The sequence below is a fragment of the Rousettus aegyptiacus genome, unplaced genomic scaffold (assembly GCF_014176215.1).
Source record: "Rousettus aegyptiacus isolate mRouAeg1 unplaced genomic scaffold, mRouAeg1.p scaffold_m13_p_10, whole genome shotgun sequence".
NCBI classification, from domain to species: domain Eukaryota; kingdom Metazoa; phylum Chordata; class Mammalia; order Chiroptera; family Pteropodidae; genus Rousettus; species Rousettus aegyptiacus.
In genome coordinates, this window is record NW_023416285.1 from 84761793 (window position 1) to 84784843 (window position 23051).

Here is a 23051-nt window from a genome sequence, read left to right on the forward strand (position 1 = left end):
TGCCTATAACTTAGCTTGTGCTGATATTTCTGGAAAATTAATAAAGTAAAAAATTGTTCAGAAATTAAAATATAGATTAATGGAAATTTTGCCTTGCATTAATCATATCAGAAAATCAATGTTTGATATCAAGTAATTGTGTAACAAGATTCTAAATTATGTTCTACTCCCAAGAATTTCTGTGTAAAACATTTTCATATGGTAAGAGTCTGTAAAATTTTATAACATATTCACAAATCATTGTGACAAGGAACACTAGTGTTAATTTATTACAGTCGATGTCATTTTTCCAATATAATTTTGTGATTTTATTTCCTCATGCCTTGAAACTTAAAAAAAAAATTGCATGTCTTATTAAAAAAAGATACAAAATCATCAACATAAATGAACAGATTATATAGTTCTCATATATACATTTTTTAACCTTAGGTGAATTCTCTATTCTTAGTCTGTATTGCAATACTCATTTTAATTCTCTTGCAGTACTTATCATCTTTGTGCATTTTGGAATTTATCTGTTCATTTGGTCTTTGTTTGGTTCTCCAAGTACAAAGTAAGCTGGTTCAGGAAAACAAAACCTATCCCGATAGTCCAAGGATATATATAAATAAGGGAATTCGAAGGTTATAGAAATGTCGAAAGGGTGGGAGAACAATTAAAGTTTGTCGTTAGCTTTCAATCAGGAAATTTCTGGAAGCACAGACTACTGCTGGTGATGATCACAGTAGGAATCATAGAAGCCAGTGATTATAGCAATATCTGCAGCTGCTGAAAACCTCATATCTGCTGAAGCCCAGGTACCTGTCCGTGAAGTAGTTTGTCTATTTTCCAAATTGTGTGAGAATGCATCTCGTTGGCAGAATCTAACCTGAAACTCTCCTGGCAAAGGATTGTAGGAAATGAGTTCTGAGGCTTCCAGTCCTGTGGCAGTGGGCTGTGCATAGAAGGGGTGAGCGTTGCTGGGTGGCCTACAGGTAATTAGTAGAAGCTCCGCCTATCAATCTTTACCATAATGGCATTTAAAATTGTGAACACTTAACACTGTTAATTTGTTAATTTGTTTTAAAATAATAATAATAAAATCATTATATATTAACATAAATATAACGTTTCTTATGAAAAATGACTTATTTTTCTGAAATAAAACAAAAAAGTGGGAAAAGTGGCATTGTGCTTGAAAATCTTTTTAGTCTAACATGTTAGAAGATAGCTTCTCTATCTCCTATTAAGAGAAGATAGCAAAAACAAGAGTAAAAAATGCAAGTAACTTTTGGTATTATTATGGAAACAGTTTCGCCTTTAAAAACCACCTTAAAATTTTTTTTTTTTTTTTTTTTTAATGTCTACAGCTCCTGGTCTTCCTAGGTGGTCTCCCATCCAAGTACTAACCAGGCCCGATCCTGTTTATCTTCCAAGATCAGATGAGATTGGGCATGCTCAGGGTGACATGGCTATAGATCACCTTAAAATTTCTAAGGATCACTCAGATTCCCTAGACCACTTAGTTAACCACTGTTTAATCATATCCTTAGCCACTAGCATCGTTATCTGACATATGATAGATGCATAAAAGATATTTGTTGAATGAATTAATGAGTAAAAGGACATTATATTCTTGTAATGTGTTTTTTGTTGTTTTTTTGTTTTGTTTCTTTTCGCACTGCATGTAGACAATAATTTGTACAGATTTTAAAGAAAGATTTCCTTTTTTATTCATTCTCAGTCCTGATAATTTTGTTGCTGGAAAACAGGGAACATGTGAAGCCACATTTCAGAAGTAACATAATTTGCTCAAATTAAGGCAAAATTGTGAATCGGATGAAGTTATTTGATATTCCCTCATCGTTTGTCATAGAATCAGAAACTCTTTATTAGAAGCGACCTGAGAGATGATTGTCTCTCCCAACATTTGAGGCAGTTTTATTTCCAAATTGGACAATATGTACCCCTGGGGGGCACTTGGTAGAGTATCAAATGTATTCAAAGCCATTGAATAACCCTGGAATATCACTTTTACTTAAAGTTTTCAGTATACCAATATTTAAATAATTGCATTAAAACAAAGAGATATTATTAAATGTAACATAAATTGGATTATTGGTCTCAATTATTCCCTTCTTTCTGCTATGTGACTTGCAGAGCAGTAGAATAGGCATTGATTTGAGGCAGGAGAATGGAGGCAGAAGTGACAGTAACCTCCTTCTCACCTGAGGCTCTGTGAGGCATCATGCATTTGTGATCCTCCATGAGAACATGCTTCAGATAGTCACTGGTCCAAAGAGAATGAGGAGATATATGGAGTAGACTTGAACACAGCATAAAGCTTGAACTCATGCCAAACCAACCTGACCACACTGCGAGCAAGAAAAATACATATTTGGCTATTTTACCCTTGAGATTTTGATTTTAGTTATTACGTGGCAAACACCGACCAATACAGGAATTGATACCTGTAAGTAGAGTACTGATTACAGAAATCTATGCAGCATGGGCTATGAGATAAGCTGACAGGCAATAAGGAAATCATCACGGAAGAACAGAAAAATGTGAACTATGTTATGTATAGGCATACCTTGGAGATAATGTCGGTTCAGCTCCAGACTACCACAATTAAGCAAATATTGCAATAAAGCAAGTCACACACATTTTCTGATTTCCCAATGCATATAAAGTTATGTTTACACTATTCTGTAGTCTATTAAGTGTACAATAGTAGTATGTTTAAAAAACAATGTATGTACCTTAATTTAAATGTTAACCGTCTCCTAAGCCTTTAGCACGTCTTAATCTTTTTGCTGATGGAGGGTCTTGCCCTGATGTTGATGGCTGCTGACATCAGGGTGGTGAGGGTTGGGGTGGCTGTGGCAATTTCTTAAAATAAGAACGATAAAGTTTGACAAATTGATCGTTCCTTTCATGAACGATTTCTCTGTAGCATGTGATGCTGTTTGATAGCATTTTACCCACAGTAGAACTTCCTTCAAAATTGGCATCAATCTTCCAAAACCCTGCCAATGCTTTAACAACTAAGTTAATATAATATTCCAAATCCTCTGCTGTCATATTAGCAATCTTTACAACATCTTCACCAGGAGTAGATTCATTCTCAATTAACCACTTTCTTTGCTCATCCATGAGAAGGAACTTCTTATCCATTAAAGTTTTGTCATTAGATCACAGCAATTCAGTCAAGTCTTCAGATTCTACTTCTAATTCTAGTTCTCTTGCTATTTCCACCAGATCTGCAGTTACTTCCCCAACGAAGTCTTGAATCCTCAAAGTCATTCACGAGGATTGAAATCAACTTCTTCCAAAGTCCTGTGAATGTTGATATTTTGACCTCCTCCTAGGAATCACGAATGTCCTTAATGACATCTAGAATGGTAAAGACTGTTTTTAATATATTTTGTCCAGGTCCGTCAGAGGAATCACTATCTATGGCTGTTACGGCCTTAATAAACCTATTTCTTAATAAGACTTGAAAGTTGAAATTACTCCTTGATCCATGGGAAGCAGAATGGGTGTTGATTTAGCAGACATGAAAATAACATTGGTCTCCATCAGAACTCCTGGGTGACCAGGCGCATGGCCAATGAGCAGTGCTTTTCTGAAAGAAATCTTTTTTTTAAGCAGTAGATCTCAACAGCAGGTTTAAAATATTCAGTAAACCATGTGGTAAACAGAGGTTTGTCATCCTCACCTAAAGATGGTTGTGGTGAATATGTCTTTTCTGGTGGCCAAGCAACTTTCTCTGCCTGATTCCTGCTTATAGACCGTTGGTTGCCCTTAGGTCTTTTAATAGCTAATCATAAGCTTTTAATTAAGCCTGGCGGTAGTTCTCCCAATATAATTATCCCAAGAGCTATGCAAATTTTTGATGTATTTGATTTCAGTCAATTCCCTCTGCCTAAGCCACACCCACCATTTTGGACATTGATCTTTTCATAGACATAAATTATAAGTCCTTTGAGCTTAAAAGGGTTCTGAGGGATCGTATCCTTAATCCATGGAGAAGCACTTTTCCTCCTGGCAGACAGAGCCAAGAATGATGGAGAACAACATACTGGGGCTGCTCCGAGGGCATGGCACTGGGTCTGGCTGAGGAACATTCCATTATTTATGACTTGGTGACAGTTTTCCCAGTGGTATTTCAGAATTACAGTGGATTAGTGAATTGATCTGTCGGCGTTTTGGGCGTTTAACTTCTCTCTCTCTCTTCCACCATTATGTGTTAGGTAAGGAGTAGTGTGTGTGCGAGAATCAGGGGTGGGCAAGTAATTTGTCTTTTTTAGTTTATAAGTCTCCATAACAAGAGAAGTTCCATCTGGAACTGATGTCAACCATGAGATTCTGGACTTTGAGCCTGATGTTGGGCCTAGATGAAACTACTGGGAGGCTTTGCATGGAGATGAATATATTTTACAATCGTGGTCAAGACAGAAGGTGGTGGTCGACTGGATTACTTGTCTCAATTCTTCATTTCCTCTCTCATGTGACTTCGCAGTACAGTAGAGCAAACAGAATGTATATCTTGCCCTGCTGACTTTGGGTTCAGCTGTGCAACACGAGTCAGCCATCAGAGTGAGGTTAGAGGTGACAGCGGCCTTAACAAGCTCTACGCTTGCTCCTCTTGCACTCCTCTGATCTGCCATGAGTTGCTGCTAGTCCCAGGAAAATGACAAATCCCGTGGATCAGACCTGAGCTCAAGACACAGCCTGTCCTATCAACCATGTCTACTCAGTCACAGCCAGCCCACAGACCCATGAGTGAAACAAGAAATCCCATCTTAAGCCTTGAGATCATTGACATTGCTTGTTACAAAGAAAAAGCAGACTAATACAGAGTAAAATATAAACTTTCCACTATTTTTCAAGATCAAACATAAGCCTTCAAGGAAATATCACACTTGCTCTTGGCCTCCCGAGACTATATATTTAGACCTCAATATCTACCATTCACTTCTACTGCTGTTAGGGTTTTTTCAGAAAAACTTTTGAAAATATTTCTTAGTGAGGAGCCTCAGCCTAGAGCCAGGACACTTGGGGCCTAATGCTGGTTCTACTCTCCATTACCAGCTGTGTAACCTTGGGAGTGGTCACACTGCTTTCCTAGTACCCAGTCCTTTGTACATAAATTCTAACTTATTCTCCTACTTCATAGGAATCACAGAATTATTGGGAATAAAGGAAAACAGATAATAGATATGAAAATGTTTTGAAAATAGTATTGTGCTACGTAACTAGGGAAGGTATTATTACTACAGAATCTCTGCCAGATTTCATCTGGCACCTGCATGAATTATTCTAGGGGCATGGCTCATTGCCATAAAAGTAGCCTGACCCATTCTCTGTCTTGAGAGATTCCCATTTCCTGTCCACCTCTCACCTCTGCAGTGCTGAATGGATAATGGTTTATGCACCATCATTTTCTTTGGTTCAGTCCCATTAAAGTTTATCTATCCAAGTCTCTTAAGGCAATGTTGAATTCATTCTCTAAGACAGCAGTAGCTAAAAATGTTACTGGTCTATTTGCATTTTAACTGGAATTTTTATGAGCAAATCCAAGAAATGACTACTAATGAAAAGTTCAGGGCCATGTACAGTTCTCTGGTGAGTTAGGAGATCTGCAAGTACCTTAGAGAACAGATTGATTATAGGTAGTGCCTGTCATGGTGAGTGTGAAGGAAAACATAAATTTCTAGAAGATAAATATAAAGAGATTCAGGCAGAAAAACAAGGCCCTTTGCTCTGACTATAAAAAATTAATACTGGAGTCCTTATAGAAACAAATAGGTTTTTTACCTTATTATCTTTTCTGAAAATGACCTTTACCTGCTTATAGATGTGACAAAGTCTTGCAGAATGAAAACTAGCCTCTGAAATAAAGGTCACCAAAGCCCTGGGGACTTAGCAACTTAGGAAGGAGCATGAGAAAAAGTTTCAGCTGACTAATTTTCATAGATGCTTTTAAAGAGGAAGGCTATGGTTATAATTCTGAGATAAAGTTGTTAAAACTTCAAAGAAATTATTACAGAAAAAATTCTCTAAAATGAAGACTTAATCTAAATGCTATAATTTGAAATGAATATCTGAATTAAACAAAGTTTCCTTATAATTTCAAAAAGTACCCAAACATTCTTTTTTATGGCTGAGTAATATTCCATTGTTTATAAGTACCACATCTTCTTTACCTAATCATCTATTGATGGGCACTTAGGTTGTTTCCATATCTTGGCTATTGTAAATAATGCTGCCAGGAACATAAAGGTGCATATATCTTTTTAAGTTAATGTTTTAGATTTCTCTGGATAGATATCCAGAAATGGAATTGCTGGGTCATAAGGTAGTTTTATTTTTAATTTTTTGAGGAACCTCCATACTGTTTTCTGTAGTGGCTGCACCAGTTCGCAATCCCACCAATGGTGCAGGAGGGTTTTCATTTCTCCACATCTTCACCAACACTTGTTGTTGATTGACTTATTGATGATAACCATTCTGACGGTGTGAGGAGAAATCTCATTGTGGTTTTAATGTGCATCTCTCTGATGATTAGTGATGTTGAGCATTTTTTCATGTGTCTATTGTCCATCACTATGTCCTCTTTGGACAAATGCCTATTCAGGTCCTCAGCTCATATTTTAATTGTATTGTTTGTTTGTTTGGTGTTGAGTTGCATGTGTTTTTTATAAATTTTCAATATTGACTCCTTATTGGATGTATCATTGGTGAATATCTTTTCCCATGCAAAAGATTGTCTTTTCATTTTGTTGATGGTTTCCTTTGTTGTGTAAAACTTTTTAGTTTTATGTAATCCTATTTGTTTATTTTTTCTTTTGTTTCCCTTGCCCAAGAATATAAATCAGAAAAAAATAATATGAAGAACAATGTCAGAGAGTTTGTTGTCTATGTTTTCTTCTAGGTGTTGTTTGCTTTTGGGTCTTACGTTTACATCTTTAATCCATTTTGAGTTATCCTTGTATATGTTGAAAGAAGGTGGTCCAGTTTCATTTTTTGCATGTATCTGTCCAGTTTTCCTAACACCGCTTATTGACTATACCATCTTTACCCCCATTATATATTCTTGCCTCCTTAGTCATAGATTAACTAACCATGTAGGTGTGGGTTTATTTCTGGGCTCTCTATTCTGTTCCATTGATCTATGTGTCTGTTTTTATGTCATTACCATGTTATTTTGATTACTATAGCCTTGTAGTATAGTTTGATATCAGATAACACGATACCTCCAACTTTGTTCTTTTTTCTCAAGATTGCTGTGGCTATTTGGGGTCTTTTGTGGTTTTAAATTTTGGGAATGAAATCTTACCATTTGTGACAACGTAGATGAACCTAGAGGGTATTATGTTAAGTGAAATAAGTAAGACAGGGAAAGATATATACCACATGATCTCGCTTACATGTGAAATCTAAAGAACAAAATAAAGAAACAAAACAGAAACAGACTCATATATACAGAGAACTGATGGTTGTCAGATGGGAGTTAGGGTTTGGAGGCTGGGTGAAAAAAGTGAAGGGATTAAGAAGTACAAATTGGTAGTTACGAACTAGCCATGGGGATGTAAAGTACAGCGTAGGGTATACAGTTAACAATATTGTAATAACAATGTGGGTATTGAATTAATCGGGGGATCACTTCATAAACTGTACAGATGTCTAGCCACTGTGCTGTACACCTAAAACTAATATAATATTGTATGTCAACTGTAAGTGAAAAATAAAAATTTTAAAAAGTACCACAACAAATCTCATATAGATGTTATTAATCAATGTCTTCATCACTTTTAAGTCATTGCTGTCTAAGCAAGTAATAAATTTTCTGTCTTTTTAAAGGATAACTGGTGTATAAAAAATGTTCTCTATACTTTGGCCTAAATATAATTTTAGTTAAAAATTTTAAGCAACCTTGAACAATTGACTATATAACTGAAGTACTTTGTGGAGACATTGACTAATATTGAGAATGCAAATGAAGCCTATTGATAGCAGACTGAAAAATAGCAAGTTAAGCACACCCATTTACCTTCTTTCTTTCTCAAAACCTAAAAAGGCATTAATCAGACAGACATGGAAAATTGGAGGAAACAGTCATGGATGAGAAGTTTTAACAAATATTAAAGAATGAAAGGGAAGGGGAAATGATAACAGATCGGGAAGAATTATAACTCAGTACCAGTCAAGGGACATGCTAATAAGCAGCCAGCCGATTTGACCCTGCAAACCCCATGACAGTGAATCTCCAAGAAACAGCAGGTACCACATGGGGGGAAGAGCAGAGGGGGACAAGGCCAAAGCAGGAAGATGTTTGAAAGAGTAGTGGGCCTCTCTGATGCGTTACAAAATGGCTATCCCTTTCCTTTTCTATCCACCTACTCCCCAGCACGCTCTGCCCACAGGAAATCTGAGCTATTCTCTCTGGATGAATTCAGGACTCAAAGCGCCAGGCAGAAAGGACGACTGCCAGGGATAGAAGGACTCAAAATGGGATAAACTCCGCGTGTTGGATGGTGGAATTCTCAGACACCTTCCCTAGACCTGCTTCCAGAATGCTGGCAGCCAGTTAAGTTGGATGATTCTACTCTGAGGAATCAGAGACAGCTTCCAGATAATGCCATCTGTCATTTGTTTGATCAGCATCCTGATCATCTGACAGTGACGCTCACTGGTCAGCACTGTCAGCCTTCTCCACGTGAACTGTCAGGCAAACCTTCTTCAGTGCCCCTGTCTCAAATAGGACACACAGCCAAGGTCATTAGGACATGCATCTGAGATCATTAGACACTGAGCCTTCTGCCTAAAAAAAACAGACCGAGATAAATATCAAGAAGGTCACATTGGGAAATGAGAAACTGCAAAGAATAAAGGAAAACAAAATATAGTTGACTCTACCATGAGACAAAAAGAGAAAATATTGTATTCATGAAGTAAACATAGGATGCTGTAAAAATGAAGCAATCAGCAAATGCAAAATAATTCTCAAAAAATAAAATTAAAGTAGCCAACTTTTAAAAAAAATTGATAATCAAGTTGGAAGATAAAATCAAAGAAATCTTTCAGAAAGCAGAGTAAAGAGATGAGGGGTGAGAAACAAAGATTAAAAAAAAATGTTAGAAGAAATCAGTTGAAATCAGCAAAGGAATATCCCAGGTTGAGTGCTTTGTAGCAGCCCATCCAGAGGCAGGATAGGTGGGCCCAGGAGGGAGGCAGGTTGAGAATAATCTTGCCAGTGAGCTTCCTGACGAAAGCATCATTTGGGAGAGGACAGGAGAAGAGTGGGGAGAGGCAGTGCAGAGAAAAGCAAGCACACCTTTTGGGAAAACAAACCAAAAAAAAAAAAAATGTATGTTGTCTGATTTACTATTTCTTTGTTTTATTCTACAATAAAATGATAAGTATTTTAAATCAGAAAAAAAGGTGCCACATGTGAAACTTTATTACAATATGTTTTCCCTAAAGTAAAGCAAGAAGAGAAAAGAATGTGAGGGGGTATTAAATATGGGATTGTTTGTGCCCCAGGAATCCAACACTTCTCCACTTTAAAGGATAAATGCTACTAGAGTAAGAATGAACATAGAAGAATCTGAGCTTCCGATCTACCATCCACTGGGATTGGCTACGTCAACTTGGGCATGTCATGTCGCTTCTCTGGGACTCAGTGAGGACCCCTGCAAAATTACTTCTAAGAATCTACTAAAAAGAGTAATATTTATTTCTCCTCTTCTATTTTCTGTAGTTCAAAGTGATTTTATACGAGAACAATTTAATCAAGACTTATAGTCATTTATCTGAAACACACCTTTGAGTAAAAGATCCAGCCAGATCTTTGTCCCACTGTTCTTTACTTGATGTTCAGATATTTGGGAATATGGGGCTCTGTCACTATCCACGTGTCTTTCTCACTTTGCTAGCCAGCCAACAAGCAAGTAGGAAAAAATCAAGCAAAGAGCATTCAGATTGCTCCTTCCCCCCATATCTCAACAGGGCAACTAGAGAGAAATTGGCAGCTAGAATATGATGGCTAGTCCACTGGCCTCGTAAGAAGACTTTAAAACTTTGGTTAAAGAGTTGTTAAGATAATTCAGGAAAGTACAATACTTATTTGTAGTTATCTCATTTTTTTTTTTTTGCATTTTCTATGCGTATGCTAAAATGCATATTGTATATTGGTAAATATTTGTAGAGTAGCACATGTACATTATATATATGATGCATATATTTCTGGTACTATTTGGAGTCTATTAATTCTACAGCTAGTCCATAATTATCCACAATGTGTGCTTTCAAAACAAACTTAGAGACTGACAGGAAAGGGCCAGGCTTATACAAAAGCCTGACATGAATTCAACATGAAATACTCACTGCATCTAAGGAATTCCATTCTAATTTAGGCTCATTTATCAGAATAAATTCAAACCATTGTCAAAAAAGATTCCCACACATTTCCTTTGTTTTCTGTTCAGAGAAATAGTTATGTCTCACATCGGAAGGGCAGGGTGGGGCGATGAACCTGGGAACGTTTAGGAGGTTCTCTCTCCTTGAGGGAGGTCAGGCTAAAGGTTAAATGAGGGTGGCCAGAGCCTCAGCTCTTCCAGTATAAAGACATGACTTGAGATTTTGTAGAATCTTGAGGATGTCTCTGAATACTAAGCTTGGATCTCAGACTTAGGATAATTCCGTTCCTCTTCTGAAATCACCATGATGATGATCATTGCCACTTTATGAGCAGAATGTGTCATCCTACTCTTTTATAGGTTGTGGAGTGAGCAGTCATGTTTAAGGAAAATGTTTGAAAATGAGTGATGGAAGAGAAACTCAGTGGGAGTATTGTGATAATGGAATTCTATTCTACAATTACTAGGAACCCACAAGTTTTCTGAAGGGTAAGAAATAGGGGATGTTATTCCGAAGGAGCAGCTTGTGTGTGTCTAACGACCACAGACAAGGTCCCAACGGCAGTAAATGGTCCTGAAGCTGTCTTTTCAAATTAGAAGGCTGCTGAGTGAACAGTTTGAGCTGCTCCTCCTGGTCTATTTGGCCTCTCCCAAATTACCTGGTATCTTCATTAATTTAAAAGGAAACATTATTGGGAGCAGCTATTAATATAGAAAATAACATTAACTTTAAATTGTGGCCTCTGAGAGCTGGGCAATGAAATCTTTCACAGGTGTTCATTAATTTCTCATTTTGCAGAACACTACTGAGGGCTTTAAAACATATAAAAGCGAAGTAGATTTTAGTTTCCAACTGTTTTCCTTTTTTGGGAAGCTGGTAACCTTAATAAGTATCCATCAGTCCTAACCTTTGCCTTTATCTTACTTATTTTCCTCTTTCTTCCTTCTAACACTAGGCCATTAGAGTGTGACAGAAAGAGCACTGGATGAAACCGATGAAGACTTTTCCTCTCATCCAACTCTGCCACTTATTAGCTATATAACCTTGGGCGAGTCGCCTAAGCTCTCTGAAGCTTAGTTTCTTCATCTATAACATGAAGGTAATGACACCTACCCTGTCTTCCTCTTGAAGCGGGGAATTGAAAGTGCTTTGTAAAATTCAGTTATATGATTTTATAACATTCTAAAAACTAAGGCTGGAAGATGGTACTTAATTTATTAAAGAAGTTTGACAAACATCGAAACCATTTCAAGATGCGACTTTCCTCTTACAACTAAATCAAAATTCTTTTCAAAACTTGGGTCACAAATCATCCTTATGGATCCAAGAAGAACCTAATCTAGAGGCAACTTTTTTTCCCCAAGAGTATTCATATTCCATTTATATATAAAACACACATGAAAAAGATAGCCATCATCAGAGAAGCTCAAGAACTAAAGTCACAATCATTTTTATCTTTTAGGTATTATTATGCTGAGAAAGAAAGTAGTTTCTCCTGGGGTTAGCTCTCTGACTGCAAATGACTTTGCTCCCATATTCCTTTTGTACAAGTTAAACACATGCACAGAGTATTGATTTAAGGAAAGTAAAACATATTTCATCTCGAAACATCAAGAGTTTCCTTTAACCTGGTCAGGGCGATATATCATCAGTGGGACTCTATGTAAAATCTTTACTCCCAACTTGCCAGCGCAGCCATTGACACTTTGGGATCCAGCTTGCCTTTGGAAACCAAAGATTTTGGACTCCTTTCTCTCAAATTCCTCTATAGGCCTCCTCAGTCTTCTAAATCTGTACTGACAATTTTTCCCCCCTCCAGTCTCTATAGCAGCTAGAAGAGTGCTGAGCATACAGGAGATACTCATTAAACATGCACTGACTGATGATTGAGGAATGTTATCTTGTATACAAAATATTATGTGAGTCTAAGTCAAGAGGGAAAATTTTGGCAAAGATGTATGTGTTGCCTGCCTAGAAATAGAAGTTGTGCTTTTGGGCATAAATTATCACATTTTAATAAGCCTAAATTGTCATTAATAATTGAACAGTTGCAGTTTGTTTGAGAATAAATGATTTATAATCTTGTAGAGGAAGAAGATGTCCAGGTAAGCTGCTACTCAGCAAGCTCCCACTGCTTAGTGACAGGAAGAGGGACATTCTGAAATGAGAAAAAAAGGTCTTTCTAGTCTCAGTGTTGCCACGAGCTGCTCGAGTGACTGTGGATTAATTGCTTTATCTCCCCAGGACTCAAGTTAATCTTTCATCTAAAAATGAATTGATGTAATTGGTTGATTTGGTTGGTTCTGACATTGAGTAGGGAGTCTTTGTATTCATCCTGGCTCTGTAGATGATGGGTCAAAAGACAGGCAGAGACTGCAGGTGGGAGCAGTGTCTACATCACATGTGAGTTTCTAGAAATCACATGGTTAGCCCTGGTAAATTGTCTGGAAAATGGGTGCAATGGGTCAAAAAGGAAATTGGACATGGGATTCTAACAATCACATGGAACCATCTTTGTTTCCAGATAATTCATATGACAGAGCTCCCTTGGAACATTTTCAAAGGCGAAGGAAAGCAAGAGGAACAGTAATCCTTACTCCAGGGAATCAAATATAATATGGAGGAATGTTGTTCAGTGGTGGTGGAGGGCCTTTGCATGGTGAGGCTCTGAGTATAATCATTGGTATCTCAAAGTTAGCTAGAAATAGTTGACCTTCACTCTTCCTCCCACCAATAACATCTTCCGCAGACGTCGCTTTGGGCTGGTAAATGATTTGGGTCCCCTCTGTGAGTTCCTTTTGACTCGTACAAGGAAGTTAAGGAAGCACTGGCCTATGCAATTTCATCAGAACCAAGGACATGCTTTGTTTTTTTACCTCTTATTTTCAAAGGAACTTTTGGTATTTCTAATTTTGTTTCAGGGTAGAAAGTAAAAGCTAGAAGAAGCTGCTGTGGGGACAGCAGTTTGAAATCCTAATTTCAGATACTTGATTTTTAGAAAACATGTCTTGCCTGCCTGCCAGCCAAGCATTTCCCTGAGTCTGGATCTCCCTTCTAGTTGGAAAGGAATGTGGAGAGCCAGACAAGAGGAGTGAGGGTGTGGTAAAATCAGCTGGCGAAGAAAGTCTGAGGGGCCAACTTCTCCTGACAAAAATAGTCTCTGCCTCTGGGCCCAGTGGCTTCCATGAAGATTCTTAATTGAAAATGCACATGTTCCGTGTAAGGAGAAAGAGCAACTGGCTCCTTCGCTTCTGTGTGTTTCAGTCGTGTGAATCACCAACCCAGGCGAGGCGTGCTTTCTGCAATGTGCTTGGAATAATTAAACCACGACTCTGAAGTTAACTTCTAAGGAGAAAGAAATAACACAGCTAGACCCAGAACTCATGGAAGGCGCCAGAAGTTTTCTAAATTTACGTTATGGTCAAAAAGGAAACATCTGTCCAATGGAAGAGAGGAATATCATTAAAGTTATGAATATTCTTTCACATTATAAAGTGGGGAGAAAGATGTAATATGTACTGAGTCCCTGCTTCATTACTGGGTGTTTCATGTAGCAAGAAAAATAGTATTGGGAGTAATGACAATAAATAAAAAAATGGTGCATGTATTTTTATCATGTAAACTGAGCCAAGTTCAATTTTATGTGTGTTATACATGTTATCTTACTGAATCTTTATAAGCTCACTCTATTAATAACCCCATTTGTAGAAGAAAAATGGAGATTCAGGCAGGCTAGCTGTTAACCCAGCATCACATAGTTATTAAGAGAAGAAACTAGGATTTGGACCCCGGTATAAGTAAGTGCCAAGCCCAGGCCCATAATTTCTACATCAGACCACATATTTAACAGTTAATAGCGTCCTCATTTTATAGGCAAGGAGACTGAAAATTGGGGTTTTGTAATTTTTCCAAGGTTAGCATTTTAGGAATTGTTGGGCATAGATTTCAAACCCAGTCCTTTGTAACATATGCTTTTACCCCTCTAGCCAAACCAAAACCTTCTTTTTGTAATGTGCTTAATAATGAGATGCTGTATAGCTAAGGACCAAGCCTTTCAACTGTGTTTTTCAACTTGGGGTATACACACAGTCAATGCGAATGCTTCTTTCTTTTGGTCAATGAATTAACCCAAATGGTCTTCTTTATTAGTCACATTCTTTTTCATTTTCAACTTTCAAAAAAACTGTTTATGTGTTTGGAGACTATCAGATTAACATCTGATTCTAGGATTGTTCCAGAGAGTTGAACATACAAGACCAGTGGGAATGTTTCCCAGTTTTCTTCCAGAGGTGAAACAACAGTTTTGTTTTCTTTTTTTCCAAGGCACTTTCTTGATCAGACATTGGTCCCATAGGAAAAAAATTGTTGGCCAAGATTGGTGTAAAATCTAAGACTTGGTAGAAGCAAATAGACTTGAAATATGAACCACAGTTTCTCATTACCTCTGATAGCCTGTAATAAGGAAGAATCTCTGCACAAGGAAGCAATGTGCTGGTTTGAAGCATATTTGGCAAGTTACGAATTTGGTAACTGGCCTTCCTTGATCTGGGCAAAATAATTGTCTTTTATCTGAACATATACTCGTATTTTCCTCCCTAAAACATGATGCGACTTATAGATTTTTACCATGGACCCTCTGTGAGGCTGGAGACCATTTCAGAAATGGGCATTGGGCTGCCTTTAAACTTTAGATTTAGGTAGATATAGCTTTGAATCCCAGCTCTACTATTAATAAATAGCATGACTTTGGGGATATTACATAATATTTCTAGTCTTAGTTTCCTAACCTGCAAAATAGGTGGTTTTAAGGATTAAATTAGATAATATACATAGAGAAGAGTAAGTGCTCAAGAAATGATAGCTATGATTACAATGCTCAAGATGAAATTCGTCAATAATTCACTTCTCTCTCTCTCGAGCTATATTTCTACTATACTTAAGTCTCTTGTTTCCCTAAATAACGAGGATGTAAAAAACTTTTAAATTATCAGCATCAGCTGAGAAAATGAAATCACATATTTACAACGGATAGAGCAAAATCAAAGACATATGCTTTTCAAATGGTCTTAATACTGACAAATGTGTGTGAAAACTGGAGTATAACAGAAAGTTATGTGGCAATTTTTTAATGAAATGTAACACAAATCCTATGTAACTTCTCTCACAAAGAAGGAAATTTTTGTTTAACAAAAAAGTCATAAAAATTCATCAACCATCAATCAACATTTGAGTCTAGAATATTCAGGTGATGCTCACAAGATAGTTCAATTAGGAAAAGAATACTGTTTTCAACAAATGGTGTTAGATTAACTGGATAATCAAATGTAAAAGAATGAATTTGAACTTCTTTTTTTACATTGGTAAAAATTAAATTAAAATGGTTCATAGACTTCAATATAAGAGCTAGAACTATAAAACTCTAAGAAGAAAACATAGGCGTGAATCTTTGTGACCATGGATTAAAATTTCATTGATAAAACACTAAAAAACATAAATGAAAAAAAAGATAAGTCATACTTCAACAAAATTAAAAATTTCTGTGCTGCAAGCAATTCCATTAAGAAAGTGAAAAGACAACTCAGAATAGGAGTAAATATTCAAAAATCATAAATTTGATAAGAGACCTATATCCAGAATATATTAAGAAGTCTTACAACTTGATAATAAAAGTGTATATGATTCAATTGCAAAATGAGCAATTCTGATTTTTCCATAGAAGATATAAAAATAGTTAATAAGCACATGAAAAGATGCTTAACATGCATGAGGGAAATGCAAATCAAACCATAATGAGATGTCACTTTATACACAATGGGATGGCCATAATAAAGAGGAGATAATAACAAGTATTGGTGAGGATGTGGAGAAATTGGAGCACTCATACATTGTGATGAGAATGTAAAATGGTGCAGACACTTTAGAATTTGGCAGTTCCACAAATGATATATACACACAGAGCTTCTTTATGACCAAGAAATTCCACTCTTGGGTAGGTATCCAAGATAAATGAAAAGATACAACCACAGAAACACATGTACACCAATATTAATAATATCATTCTTCATAATAGTGAAAAAATGGACACAGTCTAGATCTCTATAAACTGACAAATAGATGAATATAATGTGGCCTATCCATATAATGGAATCTTATTTGCAATAAAAAGGAATGAAGTATTGATACATCCCACAAGATGGATGAATCTTGAAAGCATTACACTAAGTGAAAGAAGCTAGTCATAAAGGATCACACACTGTATAATTCCACTTACATAACATATCCAGAATAGACAAATCTACAGAAACAGAAAGATTAACGGGTGTCTAGGGTTAGGAGGTTGGTTGGTAATGAAAAGTGACTGTTCGTGGGCACAGGGTTTCTTTGGAGGGGTATAAAAATTGACTGTGGTGACGGACACAAGACTCTGTGAATATACTAAAAACCAATGAATTGTACACTTCAAATGAGAGAATTGTATGATATGTGAATTATATCACAATAAAGGTGTTGAAAATAACAATAAAAAAGAAGGTCGTGCTGGATGCTTTCCAGAAGTCAAATAAAAAGCCAGTCTATATAACTCAAGGAATGAAAGGAAATGAGTCATACCTCTTGGGGAGGCTTCCCTATGAAGCATAATCCTATGAACTTCATTCACTGTTAAACAGCTCAGTGGAATTCTTATCTGTGGATGCATCATCATATACTTAGCTATTTCCTCATCATAGACACAGAATGCCTTGAACTTTATGTTGCAGTATAATATATGTATATATACTTCTATATATAAATATTTATATATACATACATACATACTTTGGTATACTTTGGGAAGTGTATCTTTGTAAATATCTCCTTAAAATTAGTTCTTTGAAGAGGAATTACGGTGTCAAACTGTCCCCAAAAGTTGCACCAATTTACATTCCTACCAGCAGTGGAGAAGGATGTCTATTTTCCCATATCTTTGCCAATGATATCTAAAATTCTAATAAATGAAATCTAATATATTTCTGTTTTAAATGAAAGTTTTTTAGTTATGAAGTCTTAGCATCACTCCATATATTTATTGACCATTTGTAATTTTTTCTTTGGACTCCTTGCTTTTTAATTTATTTATCTATGGAAAATTAAAGATATTCATGTTTTCCTTGATGTATGTGTTGCAAATATGCCTCTTTTCATTATCTATTTTTTTACTATAATTTGTCATGTAATCATATAAAACTTTATGCTGCCAATTCTATTAACCTTATCCTTTATAGCTTTGAATTTATATAATCTTAAAAAGAGTTTTATCACTTCGAGATTCAAAATAAACAATCTTAAGCTATCTTTTGATACTTTGTGGTACTTTTTACATTAAAAACCTCGATACATATGAGTTTGCTTTGACATAACAAGTGGGATAGTCAGCTTTATTATTTTTTAAATGACTAAGATCTATTTCAACTTGACTCAATTATTTGAAATTCCAATTTTATCATAGAGCACATTTCATAAATTGTATAAATTTAAATCTATTTCTAGACTCCCTAGTTTATGCCAGTAGTCATCTATTTTGTTTTTAGCACTTAAATATTTTAATTACTGTAGTTTCAGAGCATGTCTCTCTGTCTATCTAGATATCTATCTATCTATCTATCTATCTATCTATCTATCTATCTATCTATCTATCATCTATCTATATCTATAGATATATGTATATATATTTTTTGTTTGTTTGTTTGTTTTAAGCCTACAGCACCTGGTCTTCCTAGGTGGTCTCCTGTCCAAGTATTAACCAGGCTTGACCCTGCTTAGCTTCCAAGATCAGATGGGATCAGGTTTGTTCAGGGTGGCATGGCTGTAGACAGAGCATGTCAATATTTGCTAGTCCTCATTGTTCATTTTTTTTCCAGAAATATCCTGGCTAAGACCTCTTGTTTATTTCTCCAGATTCATTCTGTTAAGATCCCAGAAAAATATTTTGTTGGTACTGGTATTAAGAAAAATTTATATTTTTAAATAATGACCTGCCTTAAGGACAAGTTGTATCTTTCATGTATTCAGATTTTCTTAAATGTCCATCAATGGCATTTTTAAGGTTTTTTTTTTTCATGTAGATCAGCATATTTCTTTTACAGTTTGCTCTTATGTATGTTTTTGTTGTTATTTTGAATAAGATGTTTACCATTTCTCCATTACCATTTGTCCTCTGGTAAGTGGTTTGCATATGAAAAAAGATATATGTGTATTTGTGTTTCATAGGTTAAATTCACGACCAACATTACTTATTGATGTTAATGTTTTTAATTTGATTCTCTTATGTAATCAAATTTTACATTCATATACTGTACATCTGTAAATAATTAAAAATTATTCTCCTTCCTAATATATATTATTTACATATAATATATAGTACATATATATAAATTCTATATATATATATAAAATATATATGTAAGTTTTATGTTTAGTTACCTTGGCTAACTTTTCCGAAACTATGTAAAATACAAGTAGTGGCAATGAGATCTTGAATTAATTCTGTCTTCAATAAAAACACCACTGTATTTTATATTAAGCGTTATGTTAGGGTATACATTTCTAACTGGCCTTCTCAGTGTTCTGGAAAACCTGCAACCTTTTTTATACAAAGAAATTACTGCTGCTTCTCACCCTGGGAGAAGTAGCTTTTGCTCTCATGCCTTTGGATTGCTTTGAGGCATATTTTTGAAACTGCTGCTTGTTTTTACAACTGTCTGGAAGGTGATTGCCTTTTCCTTGGGGTACCCCCCTGGAGCTATATGGCTTATATTTTAGTCATACTATCCCAAATATACTCTTTAAATTTATTAACAGTCTATATGTATAGCCTTTTCATGTATATGATAAAAGGCAAAACTAAATTTCATTTAGATTTAAAAACTTGAACCATCCTTGCAATCCTGGGATGAATTTCATTTGCTTATACTGAGTGATTTTTTTTTTTTTTTTGTATTGCTGGCTTCCATTTAGTGAGAATGTAGTTCATATTGTTTTTGTGTGTGTGTGTTTGCTATCATCAGCAGGTTTTAGTCCTTGGCCTTGCAAGAAGGATTTGGAAGTTTCTTTATATTTTTCTATGCTTTAGAAAAGTTTATAGAGCATCCAAATTATACCTTCTGCAAAAGTTTAAAAGAACTTCCTCCATGAATTCACCCAAACCTAGTACTGATGGTGCATGTATTTGCAGGAGGAGGTGTTTTGATATTATCAATTTCTTTTAGGTTTGTTGGTCTGTTTGGATTTTTCTCTATTTTGTTAGCATTTATTTTCCTTGAAAACTTTACCCTGGCTTTAAAATTTATTTGCAGACTCATGTAAATTACTCTTTAAGTAGCTGTTTATTTCTCTCTATATATTATTTCTCCTTTTTCATTTCTATTCTTGTGAATTATACATCTTTCTTTTCTTGAATAAACCAGTCATTGGTTTATCCTTTTGTTTTTTCTTTTTTCTTTTTTAAATAAAAGTTACTCCTGGGTTTACTTATTAATTAAATTATTTACTGTTTTCTTAGTTTATTATTTTTTATTTCTTGACTTGAACTCTTAATTTATTTTTCTTTATTGGATTTAGGTTCTGTAAGCATTAAGGATTATATATTTAGTCTTATGTCATGTTTTTATGATTATTATTTTCTACCTATGTTGCAATTTGTTTTCACTTCCTTCTTTGAAGAGTTGTTTTTTAAAAAGGGGGTTGTTATTTTAAAACTTAATGATTCTTTGCTTGTCAAACTTAATTCTATGAAATAAAAATTTTTTGAAAGCACTAGGTTGTAATTTCTTCAATATTTATTTAGTTTTAAAATAAAGGGGTCATCTGTGAAATCAAGCTCTATACACTTTGTGAAGAGTTTCATAGCTTACTTACTGATGAAAATAAGATTTAAACTGCCTGTGATGGTTTAATAATATTCAATTTACTGCCTGCCCAGAAAGGACAAATTATATAATTATGGGTCATTTCATAAGAGTCTTAGTACAAGATTATTTTCTTTGAGATGAACGGTCAAAGAGGCCTTCACTAGTCTTGATCATGAATCTATAATCTCCAGCTTTCTTCACATTTTTCTGTAAGACCCTAGTCTAAGGAAGAATGGAGTTTGTGTAAACAGTCATTACTGTATCCCAGAAGGGATGAGAGCACCTTTTCTAGTCTATTGCTTCCAACATCTGCCTTATGGTTAGCAAGAATGGAGACTACAGATAGTGGGGCAGGGTAGGCTCAAAGGGAGTCCATTATGGCAGGTTTTATGGATACAATGGAAATACTTCCTTTCTCCATACGCTCTTTTTAAGAAACACTTCTCTCTCACAGACTTCAGAGTCTCATTACCCACATGCCTCATCTTTGAGATTCATTTTGTTTCCATAAACAATGCTTATAGTATTTTGTTCAGGCTTTTTAGACCTCCCCGGAGATGGTGCCCACAGAACTTTCTTGTCCCGGAGTCAGCATCAGCAATATAAAATGTAGGTCCCAGTGGAAAATGAAAAACATGGGCCTTGTTCAAAAATTAAGACTCTCCAGGTAGAAACAGCAGAGTATTAAACTAGGTATGAACCCATCTAAGTGCAGGGTTCCATGAGATTGCTCAGCCCACATGCTCAGGAAACCAGCTCTGCCACCAGGGGCCTCGCCAGTAGCACCGCTGACAAACGATGTCCTCAGAGCAATGTTGGCTAAAACATGTCATGATGCCAGGGCTCAGAAAGGACCATGATATGTCAAGGACAAGCCATTCAATCAGTATCAATTACAGGAACACCGTTACCCTCCCTTGCTGAAATTAAATAGGCATCTTTTAAAGATATTAGGGTAACGAAGTAGCGAATTCTGCAGATGCCCTTTGGGAATAAAGCAGTGTGATCTCTTCTCACTTATCTTTAGCTTCAAGTGCTGGAAATCACACCCTGTCACTCCAGTCGCTCAGATGTTTAGTTGTTGGTTATTTAAGAAGCCCATTTTCTGCTCTCCTCCACTTCCTGCATTCCCAAAGACCTCATAAGCACCCTTGAAATGGCAATGTTGTGAGTTTTCGATGTGACGGTGCCTGTATGTAGCAGAGTTCCAGCTATTTACACCTCCGTGGGTTCCCGCTCCCTTCTACATATAGCTGTAGACTCAGACCCTAAGGTGGAAACTAGCTGGAAACAGGGAAAGGTATCCAAACACAAGGTTCTCTATTCACAACTAAACTAACCTCTGCTGCTATTGACCGACCTAGGAACAGGAGGCCGTGCAGGGCATGTGCCAACAAGACAAGTGGGTATGAGACACACATCAGTACAGCCCTCAGGAACTAAGGTCACACTCTCCCAAAGGACATATGCAGAGGCCTTTTCCTACATGGGGCACTGTCATATCAGAGATAAGGTCTTCACAGAGGTACTCAAGTTAAACGAGGTCATTAGGGTGGGCTTTAATCCAATATGGCTGATGTCCTTTCAAGAAGGGAAAATCTGGACAGAAACAAATATAATTAGAGGGAAGACAATGTGAAGAGACACAGGGAGAAGACAGCCATCTGTAAGCTAAGGAGAGAGGCCTGAAACAGGTCCTTCAGGCACAGCTTCCAGAAGGATCCAAGCCTGGTGGCACCATGATTTTGCACTTCTATCCTCCAGAACTGTGAGAAAAAAAGTTTCTGTTGTTTAAACTACCCAGCCAGATACTTTGTTATAGCAGCGTCAGCAAACTCATACAGCATCTTAGCTCAGCTGCTGACAAAAAGTACAGTGTTCATAGCCTTAATTAGATCTTTTAGTTGTCATCACATTTAAAAAAGAGTTATTTGGGTTATTTTTAAGATAGTTTATAGGTGTAATAGCACATGATAAAGTATCTTTGTTTTTATCAGCTAACCTGCAGTACATACAGAGAGAACCAGGGACAACTTGAATCCAATACTTGCTGAATAATTTTTTTTAATCATAGAATCTATCATGAAATTTGTTGCTGCATAAACTTCTTATTTAGAAATGTTTGAAAGTCTCCATTTCAACCTGCTCTCAACTCATGACACTGTTGGCTGATAGCTTCACAAAATATGTTTCTCAGTGCCATTTCAAATATTATTTTTTAGATAGCATGGTCCTCAAAAGGCCACATGAAATATAATGAATGTACAGATTTATATCCGAATATAACTATAAGAAAGTAACATAAAAAGTAAAAGATGAGACGATTGTTAGGTTACAGATGGAGGAAAGGCACAAAGATACATAAACTAAAATATATCAATATGGTATTTTATAGAAATTGCACTTTTATGGGACTCTACAGCTGTCCTAAGTGGCCCATGAAAATTCCTACCTTTAAAGTGTTTTATGGAATTCCACAGAATGGCTTCCAATGTAAATTCTAATATTCCCTGGAGGCTTTGTAAAAACCTTACAATTTAAAATCTATAAAAATATAATTTGAACATTCTTAATGTATTATAATTTCATATTTTAGTGGTTTTGATTTCCTAAGAATATCAAGATCTCTGTTTTAAATGTTATGTGCTTTAAATAATCTGCCCTCAGATATAGTTGCTCAAATCCACAGCTGTCGAATCCTATTTTGCTATCATAAAATAAATAATGTAAGAGTGATTACAGGAACTATAATATGAA

At 35.8% G+C, this 23051-nt stretch overlaps 1 protein-coding gene and 2 pseudogenes across 1 annotated transcript in view; all 3 read right to left on the bottom strand.

The window, feature by feature from the left end:
• The window catches only part of KIAA1217 (KIAA1217 ortholog), a 636400-nt gene that overhangs the window by 433238 nt on the left and 180111 nt on the right, over positions 1 to 23051 (bottom strand). The gene's annotated exons all lie outside the window — the stretch shown is intronic.
• LOC118608876 lies at positions 1341 to 1459 on the bottom strand (annotated as a pseudogene).
• Positions 18140 to 18258, bottom strand: LOC118608981 (annotated as a pseudogene).